This window comes from Podarcis vaucheri (assembly GCF_965113315.1).
Source record: "Podarcis vaucheri genome assembly, chromosome: 5".
NCBI lineage: Eukaryota > Metazoa > Chordata > Lepidosauria > Squamata > Lacertidae > Podarcis > Podarcis vaucheri.
In genome coordinates, this window is record NC_138763.1 from 83028009 (window position 1) to 83045704 (window position 17696).

Genomic DNA, 17696 nt, shown 5'->3' on the forward strand with positions numbered 1-17696 from the left:
AACCTATGCATCTGCAATCAATGAAGTTGTGGCCTAATTATATATAGTCCAACATCTGTCTCCTTGTCTTCATTTGCCTCATGCACCCCTTCCCTCAGCTTCACCGCACCTGGGTCTGCAAATAATATTATTTGGCTTTACTTGGTTTTAATCTGTTTTACAGGCAAAATACTGCAGTAGGAAACGTTGATGATAAAGATTGCCATTAAGACGGCCACTCCTAATAAAAATGAGTGCTTGCTTCAGGCTGCAATTGTCTACCTACTTTGCTGACACTAAGCTCCAGTGAACACAGAAAAAAAAAAATCTTATGAAGTGATACGGGTAGAATTTCACGAGAAGTTTGTAAATTTTAATTTAATGGAATCTTTAGAAACATTTTTCTCCAAAGAGAAACTGGTTCCATTTAATTAATATAAAGTGATGTAAACATGATCAATCAATTAACAGCTAGTTGGTTATTTGGATGACAGGCCTTGCAGAAATAGGCTTGTAGCATTTTGATGCTGAATGGATAATTGGCCCAATGATAGATACCACTTTATCAGTGCTGCATCTCAGGATCAACACAGGAACAATAATCTACACTAAGGTATCTGTCAATTAAAGGCAAATCATTCTCCATTAATTATTGTTGATGTGTGGGTTATTTTTTGCATTGGAGTCAGACTTCACTAGAGGCTGGTATTTTGCAAAATACCAATAAATTACCTTGATAGATTTCAGAATCAGGCCACAGTGAAGTTTTTAAGCTGCCCCTTCTTCTTGATTATAAAGACATTTTTCATTTTCAAGTTGATATATTAATGTATCATTGATGCCAACATGAGTCGGCAATGCGGTGACAGCTCTTTCAACATGAGCAGCATTGTACTACAAAATAATCTACTGAATCTGTGGTTTTCCATGCAACATGAATCTCAATTACAGTCCCCTTAATTGCTGGAAAATGAAAGCAATTGATTATGTCCCACAAGCTTCATTTTCTTCACCACCAGAAAGGATCTACTAGGTATTCAGCTTTTTTTTTTATCCTGTAAAATAGCCAGCAGTTTGCATAAATAAAGAATATGCATTGTTTAGAATACTAGGCAGAAAACTGAACAAAAGCTGCTCCACACACCCAGACCCAAATTTGTGTGACATATTACTAGCCACAAAAGGCATTTGGTAACATCAGATATTTTTCTCATGTGCCAGTTCTAGGTTAAAAACAAAAGTTGGACTCCAAAGACTTATTTTGAGGTACAGCCAAGAACTAAGGCATGGCCGGTGGGGTTTCTGGTTATTTTCCTTTGAATGGCAGACACACACACAAATATTCCAAGGCATTTTACAGCTGCTTCTGCAAAACTCCAAAAGGGATTAGCCACATGGCGTTGAGCAAGGGAGTGCTGTTTATGCAGTGAAAGACCAGAGCTCCCTTGGGCACAGGGAGGTGGTTGTGCAGTTCTTTGGTTCCTGGCCAAGTTGAGAGACACAGAGAAAAAAAACCACAACAGTTTATTTAAAACACATATGCACCTCCTTTCATCAACATTTTCAAGGCACTTTGCAAACATTTAAGTAAAACAACAATGGACACATCTAAGAAATAGGAGCTAAAATGCAGCTGGAAGTCAAGAATTAGAACACTTAAGATGGCAGATGTATTTTAAAATGCCTCCTTCATGCCCTCCAAATGTCCCTATTTTCCAAAGGCAGTCCTGGAATTGCAAAAGCCATCCCAGCTTTTGATTTGATCCCGGAATGTCCCTATTTCCTCTGCAAGTGCCACCACTGCTGAGCTCCGTGAAGAGGAGCTGGCGCTTGTGCTGAGCAATGGCAATGGCCATTGTCACAACTGCAAGCATCCCACGGCCTCTCTTTGCCATTGCTGCCAGCTTCCTCCTCTGGCAGCTCCGTCAAGGCACAGGTTCTTAGAGGCAGGCAGAGGGCAGGGCCATCCTGGGTGGGAGGAAAGGGGGAGAGGAGATGAGCATAAGGAGTTTTGATTTTTTTGAATGCTTAAATAATTATTAATTATTATTATAAATAATAATTAATTATAATTATTTCTACCCTACCCATCTGGCTGGGTTTCCCCAGCCAATCTGGGCAGCTTTCAACAGAAGATTAAAAACAGAATAAAACTTCAAACATTAAAAACTCCCCTAAACAACCATGTGTATCCATGTCTGATCTTGCCCCTTTCTAAGATTTATTGATTGGTGCGTGTTTTTCTTTTTGTGAAATAAATAAAATAAAAATCAGGATTAAGGGGTTTCATCAGGACTGTTCAGGATTTTTGTGTTCTGTTCCGTTGGTGTAGTGGCGGCAGAAATGTTCTGCGGGGGGGGGGGGACACCAAAAATGGTGGGTCGAGGAGGGTCAGTGAAGAGGAGTAGGAAATGTCCCTATTTCCATCTGAGGAATGTTGGAGGGTAGTATGCTACTTATATTTTTTAAAAGTGTTTTTTGTCTGGTGTCTAAAAGTAAGCAAAGGTGGCACCAGGTATGCCTTGCTGAAGAGGACATTCTGTAGCTAAGGTACCACTACGGGGGGGGGAGTGTTACAACTAATCTCAGCTCTGAGCAATAAATCATCGGCTTACTACCGTAGTGTACAGATAAATTGGCATGGGAAATGGCACTCTTTCAAGTTTCCAAACCTTTTATGGCCTTAGAGGTGAACACCAGCCATTTGAATTAGGTCCAGAAGCAAAAAATGGAGCCCATAAAGTTTTTCTAAGACTGATGAGATATCACTGCCAGTCAGCACTCTGGTGGATACATTTTACAGCAGCCAAAGCTTCCAAACCATTTTCAGAGGTAACCCTATGTACAGCACATTGCAGAAATCCAGACAGGTTGTTAGTAGAGTATAGATAACCACGGACAGGTTACCTCTGTTCAGGAGAGGCTCCAGCTTGGGCAAAGAAGCCCTGTACTGTTTTAGCCTGTTAAGCCATGATTAGAGTAAAGAGCATAGCGACATTTTGAACCTGTTTCATCAGGCGGAGTGCAACTCCACCCAGAATTTGTTCAATACTCTCTATTCACAGGCTCTCCATCTTGTCAGGATGAACCTTCCATTTATTACTACTGTTATATCTGATATTTTGGAACCGAACAGAAGTGCTTTGGGGCCTACCCAAAGAATAGCTAGAAAACCCAACAGTTTTTTTGTGGTCCCCTCTGCAGGGGGCCGTACATTTATCAAGCAGTGTTGAATCCTACTCAGGGCACCATACATGGAATTTCCTTATTTTTATCCTCAAACCACCCTCTGAGGTAGATGATGCTAAGCAACACTGACTTGTCTGAGGCAACCCCGCCAGTTTCCTTGGAGCTCGGGAGATTTGAATTGAAGTGGTTTGTTCTTGTGAATGCCTGAAAGCCCCTCCCATCTGTGGCAATTTCAGATACTTGTTGCAAACCTCTCCCTGTTGCTTTGATGCAGCCTGGCACCTTTTTGTCCTCCTGGCTGCTTGTGGTTTGGCAGCCTACTTTGTTCCTCTGCTCCTTTGCCCTATGGCAACCCGGAGGAGTCTGCCAGCCACATCACAATGGCGCGTACGACGTGATGTCACACAGGCACTCATAAACAAAGCCAGCAAGGTTACTTTCACCCCTTCCCCACTCAGGAATTAATTCAGCTGCAAAATATGACCATTTCAAAGAAGATATCAAAACCAGTGAATATCCGGCACACAGCTCACTTGACTCCTGGTCTCTTTGACCCAAGACTCTTTCTACAATGCCACAGTGGCGCCATGGATTCGTCAAATGAACACCCAAGCCAGTCACAACCCAGGGAAACATCCTGTATTGCACCAGCAGCAGCTAAAACATATCTCAACAAGCAAACTGTTCAGAGAAGCTGTGATCTCAAAATAGTTCTTTGGGATGGCAATGCAAGATACAGGCAATTCTGTCCCTAAAGTTCTTTAAAAGCATCAATGCCTCATTATTGAAAAGAAACTTTTAAAACCATCCAACACAAGGCGGCAGGGAGACAGAGGCAATGCCGACTCAGATGGTATATTCCTATTTCAGTCTCTTTGCTCTCGCTTTCTCCCACACCCTCCTGCTTTTCTGCTTTCTCTTGCTGCCTGCGCGTATCCACCTAACACTCCCCCTGCAGTAAGCTGCAGAATGGGACACTCTTGTTCCAAAGCCAGCCGGCAGCTGTCACATAGCGGAGGCAGCAAGCAGCCTGAGCAAAGAGTGAACCTACTCTGTCATTTAGGATGACTCACAGGGAATTGGCATTAATCCCTCTCTTTCTTGTAGTGGACGGAGCACAGCCAAAAAGCTACACTGGACCAGATCAAGGTAAGGCTGAAAGATTGCTTCTCTCTTTCTAGATATATTAAAGCAATACACCTCTGAGGCTTTGATGGATGGCTGACACTGGTACTCTACACCTGGCATGGCATGTCACTAGTAATTCCTTCCTGGTCTTAGCCTCTGGGGTGCTGTTCTAGAGCTGTAGTCCTTGATCACAACAGACAGATTGAAGCCAGCCACATAGATTGCTTTTCTTTCTCAAGTGCAACTTTTCTTAATGAGGGCATTGCTCCCAAGCTCCGGCAAGATATAAAAAGATGCTCAACATTCCTAAACTCTCCTCTCAGGAGGTACCACAGGGATCGATTTTAGGGAAGACCAGGGGTCTGTTAGAAACGCAGCCTTGCAGCTTTCCTCACTTGCAAAATTGAGCTCAGGTTTCGTAGTTCAAAGAAGCACTTTGCTCTATCCACTGCCCACCCCACCCCCCAAGATATCCCTAGCAATTCAGAGCCTCCCAGGCACAAATACATCTCCTTAATTTATGCTGAGTGTTTTGAAAGCCACGGCACTCACTCAAGCCATCTGAAAAAAGCCCACCCAGGGACTATCAACTGTTCTGTTCTGTGCTGATACTGATAAAAAGCCTGGCACTACGTTTTGATAAACGAAACCCACAAACGTGCATGTGGGAGCACCCTGACATTTGTGTGGATAGCTAGCAACTCGTTGCTTTGAGCCATAGGGAACCATTTTATGTTCCTGGGTACAGTTTTCTTCTATTAGTTGTCTGAATCTGGTGTCTAGTCCTAATGCTACTGCTTGAATTTTATCTCTGATTTCTAATTGAAATATCCATCTTGCTTGTGTGCGCTCTCTGTCGAGCTAATGTTCTAGGAACCAGCCAGTTTATCTCGGAAGTGGTTCCATTAAATAAACCTTTCCTGAAGTGCCTTTAATACATGGAAGAGAAGCTGAGCAGGGACCTCAAACAAGCTTCATGAGTTGTGCTCCTTGATGTCTGTTTTGGACCAAAAGCACCAAATAACTTTCTCTAACTGTAATAATAATGCATGCAGCGCTCTTTTCTCCGCTGGGTTTAATTTTGTGTGCTGTAAATGGGAGTGTTTTATTGTTTGCCCTTTACATCGCGCTTGGTTCACCTGGATCCACTATGGATGGGAAATACTTTGTAATGAGTTGATGGCTTTTATGCAATTAAAGGGTCAGACAAGAGGCTGCTCATGCAATAACTAATGCTGTGGGGTTGTGTATAGAGATTGGCCACAGTTTATTATGCTGATTGTTTCCACTATTTCTGCATGAACTGGTACATGAAAAGCTGTGGTGCCTAAATGTGGTTATTGGTGTAGCAAGTAAACCTGCTGAGTGCCTTTCTGATCTAAACAGTTGCATCCTTCACTAGGGGTAAAGATGGCAGTAACACATCCCTTGTGCCCGCAGGCATAGCAACACACCCACACTTCTGAGTCCTAGAGAAGACTCATAAACACTGCGACTGAAACTCATCTGTAACGCATTATATTTAATTGCTTAAACTGTGCTTATTTTTTTAATGATCCAATGCTTTGTGTGTTCTTAGAAAATGATATTGCTATTCAAGAAGTTTAATTACACCTACCTCAAAATCTTTTAAAAGCGAAGCCCACCTTATTTCATAGTCTCATAGTGGCTAATAGTAGTTAAACCATCTGCACTGAAGCATGTATTGAAAATGTGCTATAATAGATCTCATGCTCGACTCTAACTTGCCTTGCTCCATCCACCCGAGCTAGCTTTCTTTTTCTTTGTTTTTAAGTTTTCTAAAACTTTCAAGAAAGTAGGTATTCCATGCTGGGATGACACCCCAAGGGAAGAAAATTCTACAATTTACAGAACAATCAAAAAGAAAGCTTGCATGCTAGCATGTTGTGCAGACTCTATTCCCAACAGTACATTCTCTGTTGACCACTGGCATTATAATGGGTTATTGGGGATGAGACAGTCTCTTCATATTATACCCAATATTCTTAGAGCTCTAGAAACGAATACTAGGCATTGAATTGTGCCTGCTAGGCTGCAGGAAGCCAGAGGAGAAGTTTGTGGTATTTTATTTAAAAAACAATGCAACCTTGTTAAAAGAGACACCATAGAACTTCAAAGTGGAAGAAGGATCTCCTGAAGTCCTTAAGAAGAAAAAACACATGGAGTATATTACAGTAGTCTATAGTTTCAAGGTTATAATAAATTCTTATAAAAAGAGGCATAATCTCCATAACTAGATTACATCAGGGAAATACTTGCTTGTCCCCTGCAGAAACCTGGGGTTCTAGGCAGAGTAATGCGTCCAGGAGAACCCCAAGGCTGGAGACCCGAGTGAGCAGGAACAGCTGAAACCAAACCAGCAGCATGTGGCCTTCCCTCTCCATCTCCTCCCAAGCACATTGCTTCAGTCTTGTCTAGTAGATTCAGTTCTAAGACAGAAGTACATGTTGCACTCCCACCCTATGGACTGCCCAAATTCCATGAATAATTAGACATGACATCTAGTGTTTGTGTCAAGGTCCAATGACAAGACTGACAATCCAACAAAGAGATCCCAAGAGTAGCAGATCCAGCAAAGGAGTAGCTGCCAAGGCAAACCATGGGTCCTCCTTAAATGCCTGGGGAGTGGCCCACAACCACCCCCTTTGTTCCCTTGTGATTGGCCAATTGAGTGAGTGGGCTGGATCCTCTTCCCAGGCAGCAAGCTTGGCCCAGGGGCCTCCTTTGCTGCTTGGAAAGCAGCTCAAGGGGCCTCCCCCATCTGATCGCAGAGGGAACAGTGGCTCACAACAGCACCCACCAAGAAGGGTGAATGGTCTTATGAGAAACATGGGCTGCAACAGAAAGCAGCATGCCTGCATCAAGTTCTCTCTACTGCCTTTGCTATGCAGGAAGCTTCATTCCATGTTGTGTTCTCATTACATTGTGTGTTCCCTTGCTGATACCCACAGCAGTCAGTGATGTGAAGTGGATTGCCAAGAAAAAACACAAAAAACATATGCATCCTAATTACATAGGGTAAGTGATCCTACATAAGGATCCTTCATCCTTCCAGATGAGACCAGACCTTAGGCCTTAAATGAACATGCAGACCCCGAGTCACAGAGGTTTAAAAATGGGCTTGCCAAGGTTTCAATTAATCCAGCATCTTGCTGCCCACAGTATCCAACAGGATATCTCAGAGAAGTCCAGAAATGGGATTTATAGGCAATACACACTACAGAAGAAGGACTTATGTAGTAACTGTAGATGTTTTAGAGAAAAGCAACTGTTTATTTCATATGTATATATCTCCTGCTGTCAGTTTAGGAAGCTCCCAACAGTTTTGACATGGCTCCCTGCAAGTCTCCTATTCAGGCACTGACCAGAAAGAGACCCACACAGCTGTAACAGCATTGCACTCAGATCATTCTCCAAATTTGAGTTTCCTGTTCTGTATTTTCCCCTCCCACAGTGAAAGTATTGGTTCATAACTGTGTTTTGTCATTTGGAGCATTCATCTGATAAATGTCACACCTCCAATTGCCATCACTATTTTCCATATTCAACAGGATCAATAAGAAATGTGTATGCAGAGGTTTGGTTTGACAAGGAAAATTACAGTTTGATGGTGCGTTGCTCTGAAGCACCTATTAATATCTAGGCTGGTTGGTTTTGTTTTATTTTTGTCCTTAGAAAAAAAGTGGGGAGCAAATTATAGCTTGCAAGAGTTCCATCAATTGCTTCAGTTCCATTTTGATGGTTTGAACAAGTCTTCAGTGTAAATGGCAGTGTCTGATCCTGTTTGCCAGTGAATACAATATGAAACCCATTCATAAATGAGTTTGATACTTATCGGTGTGCTATCAGCTGTTCTCCCCGTGCTTCTCTTTAGTTGGAAAAACAGGGTCTATTGAAATGTATGCGATTCAATGAGATAACAGTTCATTTGTAACTTGGCAACCAAGGGAAGAAATCATGTTCCAATAAGACATCACTCGTACAATCCTATGTTAGTGTTGCCCTGTTCCCAAGGAGATGAACCCTAGAAAAAAAAAAAGCTACCATGCTAAGGCACCAATCCTATTCAATTAACCTGCAGGCAAGTCCCATTGAACTCAATGGGAGTTAGTTCTGAGTAGACATGCATAGGGTTGTACTATTACATTCTGCGAGTGATAGATCTATAACAGAAAGAGACAATGCCAGCTATTACTACTAACTACAGATAACACAGCATCTAGCCTTAAGTGCTACCGAACTGGAGGATTTGTTTTCTCTTTGTCAAGATGGATAAACTGTTGTTGTCAAACCTTATTTGATATTATGCATCGAGAAACATTTTGAGAAGGGTATGTAAAAGAAGAAATTCTCTTTGCAAGAGGCTTGTGAAGGGCTCCATTCTCCCATACAACGGTCTGGGCCACTTCCCCATTTTTCTCCTCATTCACCTTGGTAAATAATGTAAAAGTAGTGGCTGGAAAGAGAGGTACTGTAGAACTAGAAAAACAGTGCAAGAAAGTTTGAAAGATAGAACCAGAAGCAACCTGTCTCTACAATACTCATTACTCCTGACGACAGAGGGGGGCTGTCCCATTCCAGCCAATCTGAGTGCTGCATGAGATCTGAGCAATTAGCCTCTCCCAGGCCCTGACTTTAAGAACAGCAGAAGCAGGGTTTTTTAAGAATAATAATAATAATCTTATAAGTTGTGTGTCTTTGTTTCTCAAATTGATCCTTTTACATGGCTTTGCATATATTGCAGTCTTTTATGCACTGAGACTTGCAGCTATTTTTATTGATCATAGTTTAGTAATTCTTTATTGCAATTGTTAAGAGAGAATTTCTCTTTATTATTTGCTGGTGTTTTGAGAGTTAACTTTTATTGTGTACTATTATATCCTAATAGATTCTTGAATATTACTTTATCCAATATAAGTCGTTCCATTTTATGACTTTTTGTATTGGATCAGATTATTGTAAGGTGCATGTCCTTTGTTGCATATTTTGTTGCTGTCAACCAACTTGTGTATAGTAGTATAGAAAGGCAGTATACAAATTAAAAGTGAAATGAAATGGGGAACACCACCCCTAGAGCAGCAGCAGACAGCAGCAGATGACAGAGAAGGTCACAGGCAGCTGGACACCACAAGATCTGGCCCAGCCCTCAGGAGTACATAAGAGCGTAGGAAGTTGCCTTAAACAGAGTCAGACCATGGGTCCATCTAACTCAGTATTGTCTACACTGACTGGCAGCAGCACTTTAGTCTCTCCCAACCCTACATGGAGATGCTTGGGATTGAACCCGGGACCTCCTGCTTCCAAGGCAGATGCTCTACCACTGAGCTAAAGCCCTTCCCCAAGTAGCACGAAGCTGATTTGTCAAAGTATGAAGCTTAGCCAGGTACTTAAATGCAGTAGTGGCCAGCAGGGTAGTACAGGTGGGGATGCATTGTTGACTTGGCTTCCCAGCTGGTGGCCGGGGGGGGGGGAGGTCAAGGCAGCAGAGAGGCAGTTGATTGTGCATGCGTACTGTGTCCGTTTCCCTTCCTCCCACCCACTCCTCTGCGCAGCCCCGGCCACTGGCAACTTGCGCTACACCACTGCTCTGCCTACCAGAAAAAGAGGTCTTTGGGTCACGATGGAAAATTCAGTAATAATGTCAGATATGTATCCTAAAGTAAAAAGGGGGAGTGGGGCTCACCTGTAGGATATAGTAGGAGAAAGGTTGGAAATAATGGCTTAATCTCAGCAAAGAAATCCGTGACGTGGCTACATTAGGAATGCAACTGAGTTTTGGTTGGTGCAGTTTAGAAACATCTTATAGAACTACAAATACAGAAACTGACAGCTAAAATAATTTTGGACTTGGTTTTTGGAGGATGTTCCCTACTAGAAAAGCCTAAAGAAACTCAAGCTACAGTTTACTTGGGGATAAACCCATTGAACCTGAATGGGGCTTACTTCTGAGTCGGCATGTATTGGATTGCACTGTTGGCTTTTAATCCCCATCCCTGCCAAGTCATAGTTTTAGAAGTATACATAAAATGTTTGTGTGTTCCGGTAAATAGCTGCGCAATTACTAATTATGTGATGTTAATGTGGTAATTAAAGAGCAAACAGTAAATCCACACATTTGTGGTAGCCCTTGCCTTCCCCTTGCTAAGGGGAAGGCAAAACCTGCAGAGCAGGGGGAAATCCTTCCCAGCCCCGAATATGGCAACCGTCACCAGACCAAAGCAAAGCCCTTCTAGCTGAAAAGAAAAAAAATGGTTAAAGCAGCAAGAAATTAAGAAATTAAAGTAGGGAGGGAAAGGGTGGTTGACGCTCCTGGCTGACTGGATGAGGAGTACCGTGTTGGCCAGGGTATATAGCAGGCGGGCAGACCTGAGTGAAGCCTGCCTGACTCAGGTCTGCACGCCCAGCCACGCCCCCCCCCAGGCTGCCACAGATTGGCCCAATTTGAAAACAGGTTTGGCAGGAACCCATGAGCTGGCAGCTGAGGGGGATGCGTACAGACCAAGTGGGGTGTCGCGTTTGGGCTGGTGGAGGAGGAGCTGCGTTGGGCAGCAACCACTGCTCACCGCATGGGAAGTAAGCAGCCATTTCAGACCCTTCCTTCCAATTTGTTAATATCCAGAACTATCAGTTCTGTATTCAGTATGCCTCCATTCCTTCCCCAAATTGGCCAATACTATTTAATTCAGTGAAAAAGGATTGTGTAATATTGGTTGTATATCCTTTCCATTTTCTCTAGTATTTGGTGCATAACCGTGAGCTGAGAAAATGAAGCAAACAGGAATAATCCAAAATTCAGAACAGTTGAAGCACCCCTTCTTTGTGCTCCCTTGTGACAAATCTCAGAAACATCACTGCATTCTAAAACATTGCATTTGTTCCCTTCTTAGAAGTTAAGCTAAATATGTTCAGAATTCTAAACCCCAGTTCTCTACATTCAGCTATTATCCAAGAAGGCACAGCTTAAAATTTTGAATAATTTACATAGGAAGATGAATAAATTCCAAAGTGTTTATAAGCTTCCCCATCAATGTGTCCTCCACTCTGACTGAAGATGCACCAAACAGTACAATTGTAATTGAATTAAGTCTGATCTTGGACAAGTACAGAGATTATGTTCATCAAGCAAATATGCAAATAGTATCTAGCATCCATCACACATTCCTTTTAATTATTAGCAAGGGTCTTTCTCAAGGGTGCTTTATTAATCAAGCATCTGTTGGGTAGCAAATATAGCATCCATCATCCAAGAAGTATCTAGGTGAAACAGAGGACAATTTTATGATCCAGAAAGAGAAATCCAACAGTATATAGAAATCATGTGGAAACCACCAGTTATGCAGTGAAAGAAAATGATGTCACAACTCTGTGTAAATCAGCTTTGGCTATGTGATGATATTGCTAAGGATGGCTGAAGGCAATTCAGAGTAAGGGAAGTGCTTCCTGAATTGGCAAATACTGCTCAGCCTTTCGTGTCAATCACTAAAGTCATCTTTTCAATGCTACCAGAAATGTTCTTCCCCACTTTGGCTCTGAATTCTAAAGTTAACTTTGACACCTCTGTATCTCCATTTCATGCCACTTCAGCTCCATTTGTCTCAGAAGAGCAGTGGACAATAAGTCAGCAATACGGCCTTGCCAGTCATATATATAAAGTGAGCCTAATTCACTCTGAGATTGTTTAACAAATATGGCATCATCCATGTGCCATTCAAAAGCCCACAGGATCCTGGCACAGATAAGAGGGTTTGACAGCTGCATATTCCCACATTGTAAGGGGTTGGACTAGGTCAGAGTTTCCCAAGCTTGGGTCTCCAGCTGTTGCTGGACTACAACTCCCATCATCCCTAGCTACAAGACCAGTGGTCAGGGATGGTGGGAATTGTAGTTCAAAAACTGTTGGAAACTCAAGTTTGGGAAACCCTGGACTACATGATCCTCGGGACTACATGATTTCAACTCTACAATTCTGTGATTGGTTGCCCACAGACCTTAGACATCTCAACATTTCAAAGTCCTTTCCAGGTAAGTCAATGTCAAACAGAAGGACGGTGACATAGTTAAGGGGCCAATGTGACATCAGAGGAGATACTCCATCATGAAAACACAACAGACCATAGCCTGATAGGTACATAACGCAGATGACAGAGCACACAGCATGGATCTCGCTCCCTCTCTGGCCTCATGTCAAATTCAATCAGAGTTCACAGGGGCTGATGGGAAATTATGGAGAATAGTCATTTTGCACACAAAGAAAGAACTTTGCACAAACAGCCTGTCTTGGGAAGACACAGGGGAACTTGAGCACATTGCTAAAACTTTTCTGCTTAGAACTCTGACAGGTATCTTGCCTCAGGACCCAGGGCACAACAACCCGAAACCCACTCCACCAACAGGCAACACCAGGACAGAGCACCATACAGAGGTAAACAATGGACAAAGGGGCATATTCTGTAATGTAGTTTACTGCTGCAGTTGGTTTATTTCCCACCTCCTTTGTTACATGTGAAAATCATGTTTTGTCTGAACTAGGGATGGAGGAGAAATTTGATTCAGTTTGTATTCAAAGGCAAACCTATCAATTTTGCGCTTTCCTGGGGGAAAATATGAGAACTGAAACAGGCATCTTTCCAAATTTGTCCATATCTGAATTTTGCAAAGGAGTTCTCCAACCAGTGTTTACAAAAATGCATACAGTACATGAAGTATGCATGGAAATAAATACATATTGGTGGAAGTTACATGAAAAGGAAAAAAAGCATGATAGGAGGAGAAGCTGCTTGCAAAAATGTGTGCCTGAGTCATAACTGAATACAAAGCTTGTTTAGGAGAAATCCACACTAAACTTGCTGATGGTTTGTTTGTTTTGCTATTGTTGTTTAAAGCACAACTTGCTGCAGAAATGTGGATAAGTGAATTGATGATTGGAAAAATGAGAACCTGAGGGAACCAAAACTTACAGATCCTTCAACCCCTAGTCTGCACTATATTGTGAAAGCACACTTTACCACCACTCCCAACAGTGTGCAGTAGTGTATGCCATACACAGGTGACATCTCTGTGGTTCTTTGTCGATAGTTGCTAGATACCTCATTCCAACCAGTGGTTGACCTTGGGGTCTCAAATTTCAGCAGTGCCCTGGGTGACACCAAAAATCAGTACCCTCCACCTCTCGTCTTCCATTCTATATCATAGTTGTGGCACCCTCTAGGCTCCGTGCCCAGTGCGACCGAACTGGTCGCCTCTGTTCCAACCTCTGCCACTGCTCGTCAAATAGTTATGAGCATGCAGAATCACAGTCTGGATGCATGCAGCAAAACAAGCTATTACCTAATGCACAGTATTTTGCTACATTCCCCAAATGGGGAGAACGTTCACAGTCAGTTCCCCTTCCCTCCAAGGGAGGCTGAGGTCTGAGAACTGACTAAAGCACTCATATGTCACAATTTCTTCTTCTAATATTTACTACCACTCGGGGTTTAATTTATATGGAAATGCTGCGTAAACTTAAAAAAAGCAAAAACTATTCAGGGACTATGTGCTCCAGGCTGCTGCTTGTTTCATACACTCTGTCTGTCCTTGCTCTTCATAGGTCAATTTCTCATAGGTACAGGATCCACCTCATGGCCTGTTCTATTCTAGTCAGGAGAGAGCCCTCTCCTACTACCAGCAGGAGTGACCAGGATGACCCCAGCTGTTCCTCCATGTGGTTGGTAACCTACTTGGCTCCAGGCCAGCTCCACCATCCTTGCAAACTTCATGACTGCTGTGCAACGGTTGAAGAGGTTCCCACCATGGAGATGGACCCATGAGCAACACTGCAACTGTTGCCTATCAAGACACGTGTCCAAGACATGGGAGGCCTGCCAGGATGATTGGCTGGCAATCCCACCCATGTGCTTCCTTTTCAGGAGCCACTCAAATCCTGGATGTTGATCATTAAAGCACCGGTGTTGTCATGTGTTGTTGTTCCTTTGTTGACCAGAAACGCTAGAACAAAACGGGTCTCTAACGCCCAAGTATCATCTGACCTCAAGACAGAACTCTGAGAAGGGCAGGCAAGGAACTTGATGGGCTCAGAGGTCATCACTCCCTCCTTTCTCTGCTCACTCAGGTACTCCAGACTGTGAGGAGGCATGTGTCTCAGGATGTTCAAGTGGGACACTTGCTTCCGCCAGGGTGTACGAGGAAGTCGGTTAGGGTTGAACTAATGAAAGAAGGTAACTGCACAGCTGTATAATGCGACAAATGAAATCCCAGAGTCAGGATTTGTCAAAAGCATGGCAAACTTCAAGATGCCCACCTTTTATTTACAAATTTTTGACCCCACATTTCCTCCCAGCAGAGGCAGATTGAGGGGAGCACAACCCAGTTTGGTCGCACTGGTTGCAGAGTCTCGGGGGCGCCACAGGGAACACAGCTACAATGATTTAGAATGGAGTGCAAGAGGTCGGAGGGGTATCAAATTTTGGCGTTGCACAGGGTGCCATTGAAATGTGAGACCCCAAGGTTCTCCACTGCTCCCAGTGAAGCCTAGGGCAAACAGCAAAGAAATACACTAGAGAAGAAGTGGCTTTCCCGTAACATTAGTCCTCTGGCAGCAGTGCATGCATGGGCAGAGCCGATCCAACACTCCTGCCAATGTATCTGCATAACTTCAACTTCTCCAACTGATGCCTTGCCCCTCCCACTCTTGGTAAGTGGCAGTCAGGCTGCTACTGCTGGGAGGTTAGAATTGTGGCTCTGCCACAGCTGGCAGGCTGCTTCTGCATCAGAACTTTTTGAGCAGAATTTGATGCAGAACTGCCGTCTCAGTTCCAGCTTCCATTTTTTAATAATTCTGCTAGCCAGTCAAGTGATGATCCTCATTTGTACAACACTTTCCAGGGGTGCTCAAATTGTTTCGCACCTTTGTGAAAATGCGTTCGTGACCACAGGGAGGTGTGTATCAGGCACTTCCCAGCTCTCAGCCAACGTAGCCACTATGCTTCTCCAACACTCGGCACCCCACCCCTCTTTCATTTTAGCCTGGCAGCATCCAGGTTTGCGGAATTTGCCTATTTGGATTCTGTAGAAACAATGACACGGCACACATTAAACAGTATCTTTAAAAATGGAAATAAAAAAAGCTCCCCCACTAGAACGACTGCAAATGTAAAACTAGCAAATTAACCAGAAAGAAGGGAAATCAATTCATTTAAAGAAAGTTAATTAAAAGGATTCATTCTACTTTGAAACTTCATCATAAGAGCATCACTTACCTTTCTCTGAACCATCTCCCACCCACTAACGTTATCCATGCCTTTGTGGGTTTTGTTCAGGTTTTCTACATTGTCTCACATTATCTTCTCCTACTATTACAATCACACTTTGCTTTTCATTACTTAATTGTCAATTATTTGTCTTCACTACTGTTCTATCCTTTTGAAATCTTGTGAAGTGTAGAATAAATGGATTTTTAAAGCTGATTAAGTTTGATATTCAAATGAACAAAAAATACTGATTTTTTTTAAGCACGATGCAATATATATATATATATATATTTGCTTTCGTAGATTTTCACGGGTACAGGAATGCAGGTTTTGGTGTCTTCGGGTGTCTTCCCGTGTAAGAGTCGGGGTGTCTGTGCGACGTTTCGACGAGGTCTCACTCGTCATCTTCAGGCTGGTGCTTTCGGCTTCTTGTTACTGGAACAGAGCAGAGTCTGGTGTTTGAGTTCCTATAAATACTGTTGAGGGGTGTGGTGTATAGCCTCCAACGTTCTGGGCAGAGAGGAAGTTCCTAGATTAGTGTGCCTTTTCTTCTTTTGTTCCTTAATTACTTGAGGGATATCTTGGGTGATTTCATGAGTGATATTCTGAATACCACTGGGTGGGTCATTAAGTGTAGATTAGTTGCTAAAGCTTTCGTGTCTTGACCTCTTGAGCTTGTGAAGAGTTTTTCTGAGAAGATGGCTGTGCTGCATTTAGTTGTGCTCTGGCTTGGCTTCGTGTATAGGGGCGAGCTGTGATTTTGTGCCTTGTGCCAGCCAGATCTGTGTAGGGATTGCAGGGGGGTGCAGCATCCGGAGGTGCCACTATAGTTTGGCTACTGGATGGAGTCTGTAATATGTCTGTGGAGAGGGTCTGGGTTTGGGTCTGGTGTGGTTGATTGGTGACGGCGTTCTGTGTGCCTCTGGTTCTGGTGTCGGTTTTTGTGGGGAGGGCTAATTTCCAGATGTCTGGCAGGCGGGACGTGTCGTCACGCTTGTTCATGTTGTGAGGGTGTTTCTCTATCTCGATGGCTTCCATGAACATCACCACAAGATGTTCGCGGCTCTCATTCCCTGCCCCTGCCAAAGCTCATCCAGCCAAGCCGCGCTCTCCTTCCTGCCTCGCTTTGCTGCCTCCTCCCCCCCCACCCCCAAAGCTTGGAGGTTCCCCAGCGCCGGCCCGCAGGTTTGACCCCCTTCTCACACCTGTTCGCGCTCCTTGCACGGAATGGGGCCGATGGGGAGGAACGGGGCTCGTCGCTGCCTCCGCTCGCCCTCCCCCCCTCCGCCGGCGGTCCTGCGATTCTTGGCTTTTTGGCGGTTGGCACAGAAGGAAGGCAAGGGGGAGGGAAAAAAATTGAAACTTACACTTTCGTGCGTCCCTCCCAGCGTGACGCTGCGCGCTGACGTCACGGGGCTGTGCCTCGAGATTTTTTTCATGAAACAAGTGTGCCTTTGCCCAAAAAAGGTTGGGAAACACTGCCTTAAGCTACAAATGAGATTCAAGCTTCCTTGCATTCCACAAGCCAATTCCAAGCAAATTCTTCCTGGATTTCCAGTGAAACTGAGTTAGAAGTCTTGTTTTACCAAATATTTGTACCACTAATTGTTCATACTCCCCTGGGAGCCAACAGTCCAGGTGGTGAGCCAGTTATTTTAAATATAACAAGTAGACTCTGTTTTGCTTTTCTTGGTAGCTGTGCGAAAACTAGTTGAAAATCATCACAGCTGCTCTTCTAAAACCAACTGTATGTAACACATTAATGTTAAATGTTGGATGTGTGCGATGCTGAATGAAGACTTCTGCCCAGTGTGTGTGTGAGAGAGGGGGGGGGATAATATGAGCTTTCACCAAAAATAATAGAAGTTATTGGTTATGTGACAGGATGACTTTTTCTTGGAGAGTCCAAGTGGTCAGATGACTTTACTAAACTCAAGGTGATAAGTTATTTGCATCACCTAGCTGAAGTAAACAATACTGAAATGCCCACAAATAAATTAATGGTTACATGGTGGAAACTGCTATGAAACAGAAAAATGGCACCAAAAGCAGATATTATTTGAAAATCTGGAATGTCACATAATTGATTAAACTGGTCAGGCTACATGAGGGTACAGCATCTGACAGTCC

At 43.4% G+C, this 17696-nt stretch overlaps 2 protein-coding genes across 5 annotated transcripts in view; one reads left to right on the plus strand and one right to left on the minus strand.

Annotated features, from left to right (window-relative positions):
- The window catches only part of LOC309532292 (uncharacterized protein), a 99876-nt gene that overhangs the window by 33599 nt on the left and 48581 nt on the right, over positions 1-17696 (minus strand). The window contains exon 1 of one of the 4 annotated variants that reach the window (XR_014219693.1): positions 3420-3507. The exons of 2 other annotated variants lie outside the window; for them this stretch is intronic. The gene's annotated coding sequence lies outside the window, so the exon portion shown is untranslated. Of the gene's footprint in view, positions 1-3298; positions 3508-17696 lie in introns of those variants that run through there. One more of the 4 variants, XR_014219694.1, reaches the window with a different exon arrangement.
- Positions 4149-17696, plus strand: part of RASGEF1A (RasGEF domain family member 1A) — a 240019-nt gene continuing 226471 nt past the window's right edge. Inside the window, exon 1 of the mRNA XM_082222470.1 lies at positions 4149-4317. The gene's annotated coding sequence lies outside the window, so the exon portion shown is untranslated. The remainder of the gene's footprint in view (positions 4318-17696) is intronic.